The 20693-nt window shown below is 33.7% G+C and overlaps 1 non-coding gene across 1 annotated transcript; it reads right to left on the reverse strand.

The window, feature by feature from the left end:
- Nucleotides 1-15471: 15471 nt before the first annotated feature.
- Nucleotides 15472-15544, reverse strand: Trnar-acg. The gene has a single exon. It is a non-coding gene; the product is annotated as a tRNA-Arg (tRNA).
- Between the last annotated feature and the right edge of the window lie 5149 nt (nt 15545-20693).

Genomic DNA, 20693 nt, shown 5'->3' on the forward strand with positions numbered 1-20693 from the left:
ACGATAAACACAATTTGAACTTTGAATTATAAAGTATACCCCATGTGATAATTCAGTACTTACCTATATTGGTTACACTGACCGGCCACGAGCGGCGGCTCGAGGCGGGGTGAGTAGTTGTATAAACAATAGTACGGGTACTTATAGCACTTTTCGTACGTTGTTGTACAGTAGGATAGTTAACAACTTTTTCAAATATATTTATCAAAAAAGGATATTCAAAATTTAAGTAGTAATAGATAAGTTATAAAGTTTGAAATTTGGTGATGTGGGTAGTTACCTGTTTAGTACCAGTAATAGCAAACTGTGACGTCACCTACAGACACCGGCCATAACGCTGCGTGCGTCAGAAAGGGATAGGGTGACAACCCGAGCACGCCCCCACTTTTGCTCTCCACATATTTCAAATATGAATAACTGCTTTAATTATGAACCAATTTTGATGCTGATTGCAACAAAGAATTTATTTTTCATATTACTTCCATTTACATATAAAATAATGTACAAAATTAAACATAGGGAAATATCCTATTGGTTTTCCTAACGCCGCACCGCTACGCATGCATTGACCATGTCGCCACTCGTGGTCGAGCCTCAGCTATTACATAAATTCTCATAGTATTCAACTGGTCAGTATAACTGTATAGTATACTGGCCAATCATAATAAGCTTGAATTTCGTTGTAAAACTGGGGAAAGGATGATATTTGCAAAGTATACCTGTGTGGTGTGCTTCTATTTAAGTATTCCTAAGGTCCGCGACATAAAATCATTTATTGCTATGCAAAGCTGCATGTGTATTGATTTTGTATAAACAAGCAGATTGCGTTGCAAGTGTTTTCTTTATTGCAAGGTTATCGACATCGTAAAGTTGGTATTCGACCTAACTTGCCGGTTATCGGAGTGGGTAATTGAAAAAATGTAGTAATATTAGAACAAATAAGTATATTTTGTTATTTACATTTTATACAACATATATTTAGTTAGATTATTTATCCTACCATTTGTACATGCACCTACCTTGCTTATCTCTACATCACTCTAAAGACGTCTGGTAGAAAAGTCCCTTGGGATTAATTCCGTCGATAAGACTTCTTTGTATATAAAAATATATATTTCAAGTATGTGCATGGCATTCAGCATATTATATGAATATTATGATCATATCGCTTGACATTGCACAGTTGAATGGCGAAATTCACTATTTTAGCTAGTTATCTTATCTTAATTCACCGAGCCATATTATATATGTCATGTACTTTACTAAGACTCTATACTGTCCTCGTGGTTTATTTTTTCTCATTGTAAGTTTAAGAATTTTTCTATAAGGATTTCGAAGGTATGGAAGTCTGCTAACCCATACTAGGCTAGTTGACTAAAGCCTAAACATTGTAGTAAAGGAGCCCTGTGCCCAGCATTAGGCAGTATACATATAATACTGGGTTGGTATTATTATTATACCAGCTAATTACACTAGCAATAAAATCATTCATACGAGAATAAGACCCCACTTCGGCCACATTCTTTAATAAAATGAATTTCTATGGTTTTTTAACCACGGAAGCAGCTTAAGAATACAGTTTTTAAGCTGTTCTAACTGTCGCCAAATAGATACAGTTGTTAATTAGTGAACTCGTAGATAATTTAAAAACCAAGCTAGTCGTCAAAGGTGCATTCCTCTTAGCCGAATTCGGTCCCGGCGCCTATCTTAATGGCGATCAGCCATGTACGCAGGAGATACTATAGTGCACAAGTGTGTGCGTAATATATAAATACCAAACAATACAAAGTCATAATAAACAATGGGTACGAGGTCTTAGCTAGATTTTCTCAAATTATAAACAAAGAATAATGTTAAAGGAAAATATGAAGCTACAAAAAGAAAACTAATTGTAAACCGGTTATGATTTATAATGAGATAAGTTTTTGCGGTCTCTACTAGAATTTGTTCGTAGATCCCATGCTAGTTCGTGACCCAGACTGTTAAGTCATTATGATTTATGTAGTAATTAATTTATGTAGCGAACTAAAGAATTGTATTTAATAAGGATTATTTATTTTGGAAATACTTGACAGCTGGTGATATGGAGGTAAATGAATATGTATACTTATCAATTGCTGGCTGTTAAAACTTGTATATATAATATAATATAATATAATAATATCAGCCCTGTATTATATACTTGCCCACTGCTGAGCACGGGCCACGGGCCTCCTCTACTACTGAGTGGGATTAAGCCTTAGTCCACCACGCTGGCCTAGTGCGGATTGGTAGACTTCACACACCTTCGAAATTCCTATAGAGAACTTCTCAGATGTGCAGGTTTCCTCACGATGTTTTCCTTCACCGTTAAAGCGAACGCTAAATTCACAAAGAATACACACATGATTTTAGAAAATCAGAGGTGTGTGCTCTTGGGATTTGAACCTGCGGACATTGGTCTTGGCAGTCCGTTCCACACCCAACTAGGCTATCGCCGCTTAAAAACTTGTACTTAATTTATATTATAATTTGCGACACATTTACTCTTCTTATATTAACTATTGCATGGCATAAATAATTGCGAATTCCCAATAGACAAACAACAAAGGTATTGTATTACAATACATGTTCATACAATGTGTTCTCTCTAATGTGAACGAATTAAATAATTATAATTACATTATGTAATGTGATCAATTGTCTGCGGGTGAGAATATTATGTAAAAATTTTATTTAGATAGTAATAATTTAAATTAAACCTTATTACCTAACTGATTGCTGGCTCGTTGACCTTAACTCGAGAAAGTTGCATCTATACAACTCTTGGTTTAAAAATATACGAGATTGAATAAACTTTGAATTAATGATCACGTAAGTTAATATTGCATATCGAATATTTTACATTCTCTGTTCAAAGAGCCACGTATAATTTTTATGTTTGTTTGTTCTGACATATTTTTGTCTATTCTCAATTGCTGTCTCAAATTATTTTCAACGCATAATATTTGAACACATGATTTCAAGTCTCGCTGTAAATTTACATTTTACTTTCATCCATCTCAAAAATATAAAATTCGTGATAATAAAATATATTACCACAAAGGATATTTAGAAATTTCTTAAGACCTACATTTTTAACGATACAAATACCTTTAATAATACAAGGCTTAAATTTTATATTTTAATAATCTTTTATAAACCGAATGCTAAATCTCAAGTATAAGATAGACTCAAGTTCCGGGTCGTGACGTGAGTAGTTGACCGAGATAGCGCCAGCTGCCAGGTGCAAGGCCAGCGCGAGAAGGAAGAAAAAATGTGACCTCATTAGGATCATTTGCATTATTCATTAGATAAATTCCGTTTCAAAACATCTATAGGATCTCATATCCTTAAAACTCTAAAAATTGAACATACTGTAAATAAATAGATTAAAATTATTGTTAAAAAAAAAACGAAAAATGGTATATATATTGTATTAACAAGTGTAACTATTCTAAGGCTTTAACGATTTCAAACCATCAAGTTTATTTAATAAACCCAACTGAAAGAACACTTGGTCTCTTCTTCTTTGTTTTACAATGCTAAATGAGGTAATTAGTTGCTGATTACTTATTGATGTTTACATACATAAGCATAAAATACAAACATTGTTTATTGCAAAATGTACTTAGACTGGCAGTTCTTCGCTATATGTCACAGATCAGCATTAATATTAATGTCGCTTGCCATATGACGGATGTCATCCTGCTCCACTGGCGGCGCTCCCAACACCACACCCAGATTTTTCACACCTAAATATTTTTATTATATCAATTGGGTTTTGCCAGAAATTTAAGTTTTATCACATGAATACTAATTTATTATTTAATTCGGATATTTGCATTTATCGATTGATCTGCACGTGCATAGTGCAACATCTTAAGTTACGAATTCTTTGTAATTATTGAATAACTTGTATATATGAATTATGTTTTTCTTAGTACTAATACATTTTTAATAAACAAAAATAAATTAATTTAATTAAATCATTGGCGTTTATACATAGTTTTGTATGTAATTTCAATGGAAAAGTTTATGAGCAATTATTTTGAATACACCTATATGTAATCCTATAATTAATAATATTTTTAAATGGAAATTTTACATATTTAATAAAAGTAAACGTTGAATTTGTGTGCGTAGTGTAATAATAACTTCGCAATTACATATCGTACGGCCAATGAAATTGCCGAAGGCCCAATTTCTCGTTCATGTTGCAAAGGTTGGTAACACGGGTGACCTTTGGCATTGTGGGTGTTCATGGGCGATGATGATTACATTCCATTTTATGCCCAATTTCCTCCTCTGGGGACTTTCTACTTTATAACATTTTAATTTATCAGTAACCTAATTAAGATAATAATATATGCAAAAGAAATAACAAATAGTGTCAAAGTCGCGTAACTATTTGAAATTGAGACCAGATTTGTATTTAATATACAAAAAGAGGTTTTATTCGAAATATATACTTCTTTGCTCTCTCGAAAACAAACAAATCTCAAATCCTTTTATTTGCATATTTTACAGCCCAGTTCTAAGTTATTATCAATTTTCTTCCCATTTACATCAAATTAAGAAGGTTTCAGAACAGGTATGAGACAAGAAATGGTTCGCGATAAACAAATTATAACAGCTGTGCGATCAAGACAAATATAAAACGTCCAATGATTTGCATAATTGCGTCGGGTTATTCCAAATTCGCCATAAAACAGTTACTTGGCAAGGCCGTACGTATCTTGTGTGGAATATTAAACACTTATTTTATTCAATATTAATGTATGATTGCTTGATCGTTCTCTGATGTTGCTATGCCGATGACATCTCTTTGTTATGTAATTTTTTTTATCTCGGAGATTTCGCTGTCTTCTCCATTGTTCATTTACCCCCTTTATTATATTGACTATTACTAACAATACTATTTGCTACACTACCAGGTGTTGCGGCTGCGCTAGCGTGAAAAGCTTTTCCCGCTGCAAAAGTCCCTAAATCGCAAATCTGATTAAAAATATTAATGAATTCTCCAATAACCGGAATAATAAGTAGCATATGTGTTGATCCAAAACATGCTCTATTCGTTTGCGAAATTTCACCCAAATCCTTTCAGCTGTTTCTGAGTTTACTTGTAACAAACATCTAAACATCCAAACATAAACACAAACTTATATGAATGTTAATTTATAAAAATTATAAGATTATGTATAATTATTTATATTATGTACAAGTAGCCTATAGCAACCACGAATAATATTCAATGTGGTTGCCTAATAGTGATATTTATATGTATAATGGAAGCTACGTAGTTCCAGAAGTTAGCGCGTAAAAACTTTACACAAAAACTTCAACTTTATAATGTCAATATAGATATAGATAGATAGGATTCTTGATTGGTACATAATTACTTATTTAATTGGCCTTGCAAGGCCGCTGCTCTGATGTTAATTATATGTGTGTTGTATTTAAAAACTTTTAGCTAAATTTAATTATAATTATACTTTATAAAAATATATGCGATAATTCATTTACTATTATATTTGTATCTGTATTAGAGATTGAATTTATAGATTTTTCTTGGATAAAAAGACGAGTGTAGTAATCTTACGTTAATAAAATATGACGGACAAACACTGGTGATTGTTAATCCTAAAGTTTCTTTTGGCCTGTCACGATAGGTATACATGCGGTGTAAAACGAGTTACAATTATAGTATCTGTACACGTGCAGCCATTCCAGTAAACAATTTGTTTTGATCGAGGCCGGCTCGATGTGCGGTCAAACCGCTCTCTTGATCCACTTGACACCACAGTTTTATTATTCTTTCTAATGTATTGCCCATGGTGTTATAACAGTGGCCGAACAAATTCACAATTTCAAATTGCCTTTAAACTTTTGCGTTCGGTTCAATACAATCAACAATCGGTTTTTCTAAAATTAATTTTAAATGGTTGACTTTATTTTGAACGCAGAGAAAAGGATATGTAGATTATAGTTATTATGTAGAAGCGTTTTGTAGTTTTGAAATTGTTCAGTTACTTTTGTAACTGTACTATGATTAAGTTCGTTAGAGTTTTCTCTTTAAAGTACTGTGAGTTTCTGTTTTTAAATATGTAGGTACCTATTTTTTTTAATTCAATGCAAGACTAATGTATTTAACGGCGTGGCCGATTCCAGAAATAACCTCATTTCTAATCAATTTAAATCTTATTGTAATTGTGTTCGAATATCGACCAGTAAACTCGAAACAATTTGCATTTCGATACATTGTAACAATGATAAAATTCTACATAATAATCTGGAGACATAAAACTCGAGCTAAAAAGTGGGTTCAATTTAAAATGCGAAACCAGTTTAAGTCTAAAATGACCGTTGGGTCAGCACTACGGGAATGCAATAAGAGAAAAAAAATATTATAAGCGAAAACGCGAGTCCAAATACCGAAGAAACAAAGGCCTTTGTTGGGTTCCAAGTATCCATAGGTGTTGTGTTGCGGAATTCTATAAGCGATGAAATCGTTTGTTTGAAATCGCTGCGATTGCTAGCCGATTCAATCGGTAGTTCCGAATCGAAGCATTCTCAATCAAGATTTTAATTAAAATGTTCATGCTTTCAGTTTGAAAATTTAATTAAACTTTGTTGACATGTGAATCGGTAAGATTTAGCATTGATATTTATAAAATTGACATATTATTAATAATTTTATGAAATTAATTTTGAGAGCTAAAAAGCCAATTTAGAGTGTAGACTAGATTAACATAACGTTCGTAGGACTTGGTGCATCTGTCCTTAGAATTAGTATTTGTGCCCAAGTGCAATGTTTACTTCTTTACTAACAGTAACACTATCTTTATTGAGGTCTTATTGCATAACCATTCGTCATTAAAACGCGTGATACTTAACAATTGAGACTAATCGCGGCGCATCATAAACAGTGAGACTTGATGTCCTTCTGACGATGATGTTGCGATGCGAGGAGATAGTTCTTATTCTAGCTCTTGTGTTCATCAATTTACCATTAATTAGTTATGGATTAGTTTGAAGTAAATAAAATCGGACAAGTGCGAGGAGAGATGCACCGAGGCTTCCGTACAAATATTTTTTTTTTAAAGTTACAGCTACGATTCACAGGTAGTAAGAATATATATATATATAATAGAAGGCCAATTACAAGTTTCCATGTATAGATAAATAAGATTAAAACAATAAAAGAAAATGGTAGACAGTACATGCTACAGAATTTGTAGGTAACGAATAATGTATACATGTATAATCTATCTTGGTTCATTTTTGAGATAGATCGAAAAATGCGATTGGGATCGTTTATTCAAAATTGTTTATTTGTATTTTATATACAAATATATTGTATTTGATTGTATTTGATATTATACAAATGTTACGTTTTACTATATATCAACAAAATAAAATACATACATATTTACCAATTTCCAAGACCGTATCACCAATGCCACCGATGGTCGGTTCATGAAAATTTGTATAACGTTCCTATCTTGCAAATATTTAAAACAATAATTAACAGCGTTCCTTTAGATTTAACCATAGAACATATTTAATCATTCATTCAATGATAGAACTAACTAACTGTACTATCTAATTTTTATTTATAGAAATAACTGTAAAAGTTAATAATTGCGGGATTTATTTTCAGATATACTCATATTTACGGCCTCTTTTATCGTTCTTTTCTGAGAGCAATCATGTATAGCGCATCTCTATCACACGAGTTACTAGGACAAAACGATACGTCGCAATAATCATAGATGAATGGATGCGCGGGTGCAGACGCGGACGCGACCGCGCCGGCGCCTCCCGGGTTATCGCGGGTCGCACAGCTGCGACCGCCATCAATGGACAGCTGGCTGCTGGCTCCTCATCACCAACACCAATTAAACATCCATTCAAACATAGATTAAATGTTCAATTGTTTCTCATTTTAAAGCTCTACCGGTCACCACGCGCAAAACGACGCGCTAGTCGTATTTTTTACAAGCTAACTATTCGAAGTATACAATTCATGTAGAAAAAAGATAACATATTTCTGCAATATGTTATATTTATAATGATTTCTTGTGGTTACGCGAATGTTAGACATTAAAACTTAAACTATTTTTCAGATTTTATCGCGATTTTAATATTTTAGTTTTCTCCCGACGTTCGTTTTGAAGACTTTACAGCCTTCGTGACTTCCCAGGGGGACTGATTTGATGTTATCTTTACTTTGGTTGTTTTAAATTTATAATTTGGATTTGTTTCAGCAAATTTCATACTGGAAATGCCACTAAACTGGCTCGTAACTCGAGCGAAAAATATGGAATGTATGCTCAAGGCCGTTAGTTCCAGGAAGAGCCGTAAACATCCAATCGACCTTAGATTCAATGCCTAATTGTTTCATATTTTAAGACAATTGCCTTATTTGGTAAGCATGTGACACAGCTTTAGAATTGCGCAATTTCGTATCTCCGCTTCATCGGAATTTAAATGATATAATTAGAAAATTTTGCCTTTTGATATGCATATTACAATATAATATCTTTCGTTTATGTATAATAATCAATATAAATTAATTTAATGTTTATATTGGTATTATTGTTGCATAACTTATTTCCTGGCATGATGTTATATGATGTTATAATTAACATTTTTTAAATTTAAATTTGTTTTAAGCAGGCTTAGATATTCATTTTGAATTCATGCTATTATCAGTAACTATAAACGCCTGCCACGCTTCAATAATTAGCATTTATTATATTTTTACATAATAATATAGTGTAAAACTGATTTTTAAGATATTGACAGATGATACTGGGAATTTTTTAGAAAATTATTGTATACAAGCATGTATTGGAAACAAAACCGCCTTATCATACTTGTGAAACCGGACTGCATATAGTAGCGAAAAAATGTAATTAAGGAATATTCAAAATCGCTTTGACAAAAAATTGTTTATGTTGGATTGAAAGTTCTTCCCTGTTTATGAAAGCGTGTGGCGGTTGTGTTGTAAGTAAGTGGTGAAAACAGATTTTACGATACAAAAGGTTGCAAATGTCTCTCAAGCTGTCTAGTCAAGCTGGCTCTAGACATAGAAGTTAAAAGTAGATAATGCAAAGCTACTCATAAATTTACTTATTTAAAACAATATTTTGTAATGTAACATTTTATAATTAACATAGTAAAATAGTATATTTGGTGTCATTATTTAACTAATAATTATTAACGTTCATATCCTAACCATCATTAAAAAGTCACAGTTGCAAACATTCGTGTCAATTTCCTATATGCGCATGCGCCTGCAATAAGCGACGCGACGGCGCCGCGCAATCTGACCCTAAGACACCGACATAATGTTATACCTACCGTTGTCGCGATAAAATGTTTTGATTCATGAACCTAATTGTATTGTATTGTCGACTCATAAACTTGTGAAATGACAGTTGCATTGTGCAAAATTAAACCAACATTGCGTAGAATGCGTATGCAGCGAATAAATTCTCTTTGCGCAATACTCCAGTAGTTTTTTTTAAATTAATTTTTGTAATCGACATAATCTATAATATAAAAATGAATCGCTAAATGTGTTGGTAAGCGCATAACTCAAGAACGCCTGGACCAATTTGGCCAATTCTTTTTTTTAATATTCGTCGAAGCTCAAGGATGGTTTTACGGCGAGAAAATATCAAATAATTGCCGGAAAAACCCTAAAACAGTCCTTTTCTTTATCCCATACAAACGTTTTCTAACTAATACGTAGAGTAAATTTGAGCTTTATTGCTATTATATAAAGTTCACTGTTGTCTAAGCAATGTAGGTGTATTCCTAACATCAAAGCAGTGTGCGTTGGAGCAAAGAATATAATAATGTAATGTCGCGTTCTGAAACTCAACAAAAGTGATATCGCGCACCCGACTAAATTGAACAGTCACAAAATTTAATATATCATTAGTTATTTGGTTGGCTTCGCGATATTATTTCTTTTGTTTTACTTTTAAAAATGCATGTTTTCCCGTCATTACATCAGACAAACACACCTGTTACCAAAAGTCGTAATCTTCAATTCAATTTGTCAAATTAACAAGTCCCAGGGGCAATCATTTAGTGTTTGTGGTATTAATCTGGAAAACCCATGTTTCTCCCATGGTCAATTGTATTTTGCCTGTTCCCGTGTTGGAAAACCATCAGATTTATTTGTCTATGCGCCAGGGAATCAAACAAAAAATATTGTATATCATAAAGCACTACAATGAAAATAAAACTGATTTTTGTTAATAATTATGATGATTACCAATAAAGCGATTACTTACTTTTAAATGCTTATATCTGTTTTATTTAATAATTATTTTTATTCACAACGCCCTATCACCAGGGTGAAGGTTCTGTTCAGGAGAATTTTTGCCCCGACAATAAAATAGATAGAAACCAGAGACCAATAAACTAGAATAGGAACAAAAACTGTCATATTACAAATCTTTTGACAGGACGAAGTCTGTCGGGTCCGCTAGTTATAGTAATAAATAAGAAAGAAACAATTTCATTACATAGGTACTAAATTAGTTTACGTAAAATTTTCCACATTGGATAACAATACACACTTCAGGATTTTTCAAATAATAATCATTAACACCAACAAAAAAGTGGGGACAGTCTAGTTGGTTGTGAAACGGATAGGTCCGCGTGTTCAAAATCCAAGCGCACACACCTCTGACTTTTCTAAAATGATACGTGTATTCTTTGTGAATTATCGCTTGCTTTACCGGTGAAGGAAAACAGCGTGAGGAAACATGCATACCTGATAAGTTCTTTATAGGAATTTTGAGGGTGTGTGAAGTCTACCAATGCGCACTAGGCCAGCGTGGTGTACTAAGGTCTAATCCCTTTCAGTATTAGAGGAGGTCCGTGCCCAGCAGTGGGACAGTTTATAATACAGGGCTGATATTATTATAAATAAAACTAACAAATCAGGTATTTACTTTTCAACATTGAAGGTGTCGAAGAGGATCAAATTTTAAATACACTATTATTTAGGAACAGCAACATAAAACTTCTGCTGAGAAAATTACGAGTAAAGTTATTCAGATTATTGTTTTATTTCTGCATAAAAACCTCTTTTAGTGCAAAAGTAAAATGCTGATACAGCTGTGTCATATTATTGCATTGTTTTATTGTTCTAAGTAATCAAAAAATAAAAGACTGTAGTTTCAAGTGGCGCAAGCGCAAGAATGGGCGGACACGCTTACATTGAAGTAATGGAGGAGTTAACGATATCCGATTTTATTGTACTGATCGCTTTAACAGTTGTGTTATTTGTAACCGCGACATACATTTTGAGGCAGATGAAGAAGCTGTGCCAGAGATACATAAGAAAAGAGATTCATAGAGAATTGCAAGCTACGATAGCGCCGCGGCAAGTAACGTTATAGTTTCCGAATTTTTAAAATTTTTTGGTATGTAAAAATAAATATAATTTATGTTAACCGTATTTATGTTTTATTACACTGTTTATTTAATAACTAATTAAGTAAGCAATAAGCATTGTTCCAATTAGACAGTAACGTGGGCCGTTTCGAAGTGAAGTGCAGCTTGTGGAGGTTAAACATGGTATGAAAATCGATATGTGTCAGTGACTCGAATGATCTCGATTTACATACGGTCGTGATGTTAGTAAACACGCGTCAAACATGTCGAATCGCACCGCTACGGTGTCTGAGATACTCTGAAGGCATAATGTGATTATAATGGCAAATATACTGATCGGTGTTCGATATCATACAATGGCGTAAATATACGAGAATGATTGGGCAAAAAGCGGCGCGAATGCGTTCAATCTAGGCATTTGTCACGTATCACAACATGTAGAATATTGATCGCTATTGGTTGAGCTCTGGCGGTATTCTGATGAAAAGTATATTGTTATTAGATTTCCTTTGTTATGTACTATAAATCAAGACATATTTAAGTAGTTCCAGCTTTTACTTGTTTTACTGATAAGTTTTTCATAGATTTATTTGCGATTTCGAATAGAATTAAGTAATTTTCTATTTCATTATCAATAAATATCAGGTACTGATATGACAGCGATCGGATTTTGTCACCTATAAATTAATTCGTTCTACTTGAAACTAGTTATGATACGCTGACGTTCCTTATCATACAATCTATTACATTAGAATTGTCGATAGCAGCATTGTTGAAATTATATTAATATTTAGATTTGTATTGATTTTTTTTATATCTGCGATTACTTATAAAGCGTACAATGATGTCATGTGTTACAACAAATATGTACACAACTATTACATGAATGACTTATAACAATGCAACAGTACCGTGTAGTGGCAGATGTCACGGACGTAGTACAAACTGGGAGGTCAACTGCATTTAGACGCCAATCTGTTCATATTTGCTGTACTTATAATTAGGTTGATAGAATGCTTTAAAATAGAAAGTACAAATGAGAATGAACTTTATTTCATAGAAAAGGATCATTGTCTACGAATATCTATGCCAGAGGATTTTGAACGTGGGTGATATTTTACGCTTTTATCAATTTTCCTAGTTTCTTTATTACGCATTGGCTAATCTATCATTTACCGTCAAGATTTTTTTTATGAGTCGGCGATAGCTTTACATGTGCGATCATTTATGCTGGTTAATGTAAATTATTTATATAAAATATTTCGTTCAATGTTTCGTCTTATTATTAAAAAACTATACCAGAAAATCGCCATCGAAAAGTTTTTTATACCATATCGAAATATGAACGATTCAATACCATGGATTAAAAATTAAACAGTTTAGCAACAATTAAAGATATTTGCACAAACATACAAGTCAATGGGCGCGACAATAAAGTTTTACTCTCATAATGTCATCGATACAACAATGCAATCAATGAAGGAACAGCAGTCAACGTATTTTAGCATCTGTCGGTAGCAGCCGCCTGACATGTGTGGCAACCCTCAGGCCCAGGACCCTGGGGTGAGATTTACCAGGTGAAAGAACTCCATATGCCACGTGTGGGGAAACCCTTTACAGGTGCCCGCTCAATGCCCCATTGTTGGTCACTCCATTGACAAATGTTTGGCATTTGGCGCGCTTTTGGCGGGATATTGCCGACACAAAGGGTTGTTTATTTTGATGTGTCGCAATTGGGGAGATTATTGAATCGATACACGTCTGTCGTTAGAGTGATAAAAGGTGTCGATTTACATCACATTTTGACGTGTGGTATAGTTAGAATATTTGGTTATAGTATAGGCGCTTGCCGCTTAGTAACTATGTAGTTTTGTCAATAGAATTTATAAGCGGGTTTGAACAGGTTGTTAATTTCTCTCTAAAACCAATCCGAAATTCCAATTGGTTATTGTCTTTTTTTAAATTGTGACAGTGCACCAACACATATCATTAATTCCTTTCCTTGAAACTCTCAATTCGCGTGACCCGTTGTTCACATTTCGCTGTGAAATCATTATAAAATTATACAACTCGTAATTTTGTTTTACCACGTATTTTTGCAAACATGTTAACATAAAATACGGATTTTAATAACATTTTATTTCAAGTTTTCTAAGAAGCTGTAATTAAATTTGAACAACCAATAATCTCCAGCGACGCTATGTTTAAACGTAGGCACTAAAAGAAGCAGTAATAAGTATTATTTATGGTGTAACTGTTATTAGTTGGCTATTATAGACGCCGTATTACTAGTAGTAAAAAACAGGACTTACTGAGGCACTTTTATACAAACGAGCCATAGTTTTAGCACTTGAAACCAACAATATCGGTTATAACTCTTAATTTACAGATAGATTTATGCAGACTTTTGTAATGTCTATAGTAGTTTATTTATAATCAGGGCCAGATTAAGAATATCGGGGCCCCTAGGCAATTTACATCTTAGGGCCCCATTTCCATTTCCTGACTTCCTAAAATAGTTATTTTCAAACCACAACCTAATTAACTGAATTCAAAAAAGCAGATTATGTATTATAAAAACAATTGTATGGTTGAGGTTTCCTCGATAATTACTCATCCGATTTGGATGAGGTTCTTCTTATTTAAATGTATAATTTTCAGAGAAGGTTTAAGTATATTACATATTAGGATTTGATGAAGATCTTTATGATTGTTCTTTAATACCTTTCCATGCTAACAGATTTATTAATTAAAATCGTTAAATATTATTTTCACTTGTTCTCTCGGGATTTAGAACCTCTGGCCGATACTGGGCCCCTAGACAGTTGCCTAAATTGCCTTAAAGCTAATTCGGCCCTGTTCCTAATACTTCTAAGAAGCGAAATTCTGCTGGTAACATTTTAATATGTATTCCATTAGCATGGCTTGCAGTAAGCTCTCAAGAAGTCGTACAATGCTGAAGAAATAACAAATTACGGTCACATGAGAATTCGCGTTCCCATTTCTCAGTCAATCACCCGCTGTGTAACAGTCGTAATATTAAAAAATACAAAAGAACTGTTGCCGTTGAATAAATTATTCGCTAATAAAATGATTCCCATGATTAAGATTCCCCGCGTTGCGTCTTAGACAGGTGTCTTTGAATAAGGTCAAGGCGTTCCCATTGCAATGGGTCAGGGCACTTGGTACCCGGTAGACCATAGTTGACCGTTGGCTTAATGTATATATTTTTATGTTAAAACCTTCTATAATATGTACCAGTTGGGAGGTTTATGAAGATGTTTGGGTAATGATTTCTTATGTTTACGCGAATGTTAGACATTAAAATTAAATTATTTTTATATTTTTCTTCTGTCGTTTCGAAGACTTTTACCTTCGTGGTCACGGGGCCAAAAAAATCCAAAAGACCTGCTGCCAGACTTCAAGACACTGTGATTTATTGTGAACTCACTCATTCTTCGGAGATCGGACCACCAACAGCTAAAAAAATTAAAAAGATGTTTAATTGTAATATTTTGGTAGATACTGTAACTTTGACTTTACGGATGTTTGGGTGTTTATTAGAAGTTTATAAAGTTATATCACTTGTTTGAAAGACCAAGACCGGTACAAAGATAGACCAAATTTTATATTAATGGATAGCTGAAATATACTTCTTTTTAGGTGCCAAACGTGGACATTCTCCTAGTCAGTAGTCCTCGTTATCTTAACATTCATTTAATATTGAAGATTTACATCAAGAGTCACGAACATTTGCAACATTAATTTGTGCAAGACATTCAATAAGTTACGAAAACTCACCATCTTATTAAACACATTGACCCTAGCTATTTACTCTTACAGTAGTATTTGTAATCGAGGAAAGAACGCGTTCAAGGTCTATCAATGCAAATATGTGTTATTCCAGAGGAGGATAAGACGAGGTGAAAATAATTGGACAACTGTAGTTAATTATTTATGCACGTGTTTAAACTGTTGGTAATGGTATTAGATAAGCACTGTAAAGTAAAAAAAAAAAAAACACGTTAGCGACCCTGCCAGGATTCGAACCTGGAATCTTCTGATCCGTAGTCAGACGCGTTATCCATTGCGCCACAGGGCCCGTTGAAAGCTCTTACCAAAAAGCAATTTGGTCTTCTTAAATACTGAATTTTAGAAGATTTCTATACTACTAAAAATAATTAAAAAAAACAGATAATTACGACAAGTGACAGTCGCGCGTCGAGTTCCGTATAAACTTATAGAAGTATTCCGTATAAACTATAGAACTCTAACAATATGAACTCTAGCCAAACTTAACTTTGCCGTTCAATCCCTAAAGGCGTTTATTGCAACAATCGCAAATAATTAGTTTGTAATGGTAACGCTTTTTTGTTAATAAAGTACATATTTACGGTTTTTAGATTGTTTCCTTCGCATTTTCTGAAAGACATAGTTCCTTCTAAATTTCATGATTCTAGGTCAACGGTAAGTACCTCATATGTTTTGATTCCCTTATGAAAACGCAAAACATGAAAATTTTGGTCATATCTTTTGATCGCGTCGACCTACAAGTTTGATTTTTTAACAACGGAAAGAGACCGGAATCCCAGAAACATTATTGATAAAAAATTTACTTAGTACCTCTACGTGTTGCTGAGAACAAGGGGCCTCGACATGCAGACGGACAACAAAATGTTCCTATAACCGTTCATTTTGAGATACGGAACTCTAAAATCTATATTAACCTAATTCATATCACATTATTTAATCTTTAATAATCATGCACTACAGTTCTAACATAAAAATAAATTTATTTTATGATTCCAGAGCATTCTTTCTAGAACAATCATGATTCTATGAGATTATAAGACATGTATTTACATACATTACAGAATACTATAATATATAAGTATTGGACGGTTATTCGCCGCTAATCTTTAGCTTATGTTTATTACTATCGAAATTTGGACAATCTTAAAACTAACAGATAGTGGTATAAATGTTAACATAATATGCTTGTGTTGAGGGGCTTATGTGGCATTTGTCAAATAAATTGTCGAAAGTACTTTCAAAGACGGTTTTATGAGAGTATATTAAAATCGTTTGATTGGACATACCCGCGAAGAAACGCAACTAAAACCCATAAGTAGTTGAGATTTTTGTCTCAAAGTGAAGATTGCTTTCTTTGTCCACGTATTAAAGTTATACTTCAGACTTAGCATAATATATGACGAGCGGGAATATAATATTTTATGTTATTCTAAAGTAGATTATGTGACGTATTACGCGCCTGCTTACACGAAATTTTAAAGACAAATTTAAAAACTGCTTTTATCGTGTGTATTACTTGCGTTTGAAGAGCCGTTGTTACACGTCAGCTCGTTTGAAAATGTCGTATATGCATTGATCTTAAAGGACACAGCTTCTCTACGAGGTACTGTTCAGTACCTAATGCATCACCGAGTAATGATTTATATATCTATATATTTTTTATATTGCTTCCAAAGGCAGTTGAGTCACGGCCCACCTCATAGTAAATGGTTACCGTCGCCTAGGGACAATACCAGGAGCGCGGTTAAGTACTTACCGAAATCATTTGGAAGAAGGACAAGTCACGCCAAGTCCAGTCAATAGGGGACCGGACAAATTTTCAGAAGGTGTTTTAAATTAATCATTGTGGATATAAATAGCCAAGAAAAATAGTATTTTGCACAAATAAAGCTTAAAAAGTACATAATACCATGCCTAAATGTTAAATAGCTATAATTCCCGCGCAAACGCTACATTATGTCATTTCGTCTCGTGTGACGTCATACGTGGATAAAGCAACTTGACAAGTCTTGTCATTTGAACAATGATTCAATAATGCCAGATTAGGGTTATTTACCCTAGATTTAGGTAAAACTGAATCAGCAGGGTATTTTTATGGTAATTTTTGGGGTAATTCTACGAGTTAAGGTATTAAAGCTATTGTTTCACGGTATTGTAATAAATATTGAGCTTAGAGAAAGATGTTTCCTACAAAAATTGTAGGCCATGAAACAATTATAATTTTTTATTCGATTTTCGTATACAGCTAGTTGTTCCTAATAAAATGAGATAATTAAATTAATAATTATTGAAGTGGAAGTGAAGAAAGACGTGGCGTCTGCATAGATAAGGATATAGAAAAAAAAAGTACCGAATTATTTATGATTGGTTTAGGGGTAAAATTTTAAATTCCAAATAATCCTGGGGTAAAGAGAAATTATGATCTGGCAAAACTGCATAGACCGTGTTAATCTCAGGCAATCTCAGGTTACTGTGTAACAACCAGAATTCTATATAAATAAATATTCTATTCCACATCATGTGGCAGCTAAAACATAAATAAATACATCTCATAACCATAACCTCCTGGGTGTACAAATGATTTAATTAATTGAAATATTCATCGATTTATTTTAAACCGAAATACTATTTTTTATTTACTTACATCAAAGTGATCCTCACAGAACTAAATCGGTGAGTCTGCAGACATTCCGTCGTAGGTTCGTCTTGTTAACTGCAACCACTTTATTCGTATATCTGTTTTTCGTGGTACATCAATAAATAATTTGTTTGGCAAAGATATAGAAGTATTAATACATTCAGGTACGACGCACCAACGATATTTTTTGCGGTCCATTATGAGTAATCGTTGCTTCCGCCAAGATGTACAATAATGGGGGAATTGCTGTAATTACAATATATCTATGTATTACAGCGCAAGTGAAGGGTACAATTGTGTAATTAAAAACTTTGATGGAGTTTTAGTTTAATACTAGCTTCGACAGTGGCAAAGCCATGGAATTTCCTGACAATGTGATTAGGAATTCCTTCCATATATATTTCTAGGTTACATATAAACAGTAAGTATTTGCCTTAACATTGCTATTGATCACAGGGTGAATGACCGGTCAAAATGACAGAAACGTTAAATAAAAAATTAGGTGTTACTCGTTACTTAGCTTTAATTAATTATCCCCGACCAATCTATATCCTGATAGAGATTGTACAGTTGTTATTCGATTGCACTTAACTGAAATGGAGATTTTATTTTATTAAAGTCAATATGATCAAACTAGGTCCTAAGTAACAGCGGAGATATTTTCAATTCACCCTTTTGCTTCCATTAAAAAACGTACGATCACGTCACGAGCACAATTGTTAAAATTATAATCCGTTTTGCAATATAATAAAGAACGAGATTGATCAAGATAGTATGGTGCTCGGGACTTAAAATCATAATTCGTGATCGTGCGCCGGCCAGGTGCGCGCCACATCTAATTGACGCGTGCAGACGCTTTTACGTAATTGGACGTCATTTGCTCAAATTGCACGTCGACTGGTCCGTACATGTCACATGCACGTTCATTGTGAACATTGGAGTTTTAAAGTATTCGGTTGCAGCAAAAATACCAGTCATTTAGCGGTTACGTCCAGCGATAAATTATGGTGTTAGATTGGTAATTACCTTGAAAAGCATGGATTTTGCAGATGCTGATTCTGACAGGCGTGCATAATTCTTGCGGCCGTCGACGGACGTTGTATTACTTCTTGATTGACACGCTATATTGCAAGTACTTATCAATAAAAGTCGCTACATGAGATTATGGTATAACGTAGCCAATTTTATCAGAAAAAAACATCGCCTGTAAAAGAAAAGCCTATTTTAAAACGAGCTCGGACGCAGATTCTTTGCAACAAGAAAAATAACTTCTTTTACTACGAGCCCCTATTCCACTCGAATATGGGGTCAAACCAACAGGTTTTTCAAGCATGCTGCAGGAATTATTTGGCTTGACATTTAACGATAGTCCAACTGCCTGACAGTAATCCTCTCTGAGGAGAGGAAATCGCATAAATAGATAAACCAAAAAACCCATAGAGCCCGATTAAAATGCGATTTGACAATAGAGACGATACTCAGATGCAACAATAATAAGTTTTTTTATTGTAAGACCTTTGACTCATTCCCAAATAAAGATGTATAAAACTTAACCTAGAGAATTTGTAAGTAGTTAACCTTTATAAAACATAATCGACTTAAACTTATCTACATTTATATTGATATTGTTTTAACTACCAAGCTCTAAATAGCAACTGTGTAGTATAATTTTAGAATATTTCTAAATTTATTCTAATCTTGTAGATTTTATCATTAGAAATAGAAATAATTATCTACTATTAATGGAGCTCCGGTGACTTGTTGGCGTAATTGTAATTGTACCAGTATGAGACCGACTACCACGCTGAGGTCTTGAGTTCGAATCCCGGGTCGGGCCAAAATAATTGTGACTGGCTTCTTCCCATCTTCAAAATTACTTAGCCGTAGCTTAGAGTCAGGAAATTGGCGGTGTGATACCCCCGGGTCTCGGAAGTACGAATAGCCGTTGGTCCTGCGTCTGATTTCTCTCCGGTCATGTCGGATTGTCGTTTTACTATATTATGACAGTGAAGGAACAGATAGTGCACTACAATATCGCCTACGTACTTGGCTGATTTCCGTTGAGATTGGCCGTCGTGGTCGAAATTCGGTTAGGAAAGAACCAATCACTTATGGTATTTAAAATTTTTAAACAATAATTCATAATAAATGACAAAGGAAACAGCAAAAACAATTCTAATTAACATGTAGAATCACGAAGCCGTTCATTAGGCACGTTGGCACGTGTTTAGAAACCATGAATCCTGTGATTCATTTTTTTCCACTCTCGGTCATTCACCAAAAGGCATCAGAGCGCGTCCAAGAATTATGAATAAAAGGTGCGTCGAGGAATCACGGTGTGTACACACCCTAAGGTGGAAATCATTTCAAGGATAATCACGCCAAGGAGCCGGTACGGGAGGATCTGAGGTGTGTGGTCACCCTTGCAGGAAGTCCCATTTGACTGATTACAGACTTGAGTGAGATTTAACGACTTTAAGATCTTTAACCGTTAAAAACGCCTTAACTTTTTTTTAGTTTATTGAGATAATTTGTTTTATGATTATGATTTACCAGTAAGCATTATAATAAAAATAATAAAATGTTCATATATTAAAATATATTATACTACATTTCATAGAATTTATAATCACAATGAACTAAAAACATACCTGGATTTAATCGTCAAAGTAACCTTCAATATCTTTTTGTAATTTCGTCATACATTTGCTACACAAAAAGTCAAATAAAAAACCAACGACACTGTTTCCTAAAATCGAAACTCCTTTCCCACAGTATTCGCGACAGGTGTGTTTGTAAA

This window comes from Manduca sexta, chromosome 15, assembly GCF_014839805.1.
Source record: "Manduca sexta isolate Smith_Timp_Sample1 chromosome 15, JHU_Msex_v1.0, whole genome shotgun sequence".
NCBI classification, from domain to species: domain Eukaryota; kingdom Metazoa; phylum Arthropoda; class Insecta; order Lepidoptera; family Sphingidae; genus Manduca; species Manduca sexta.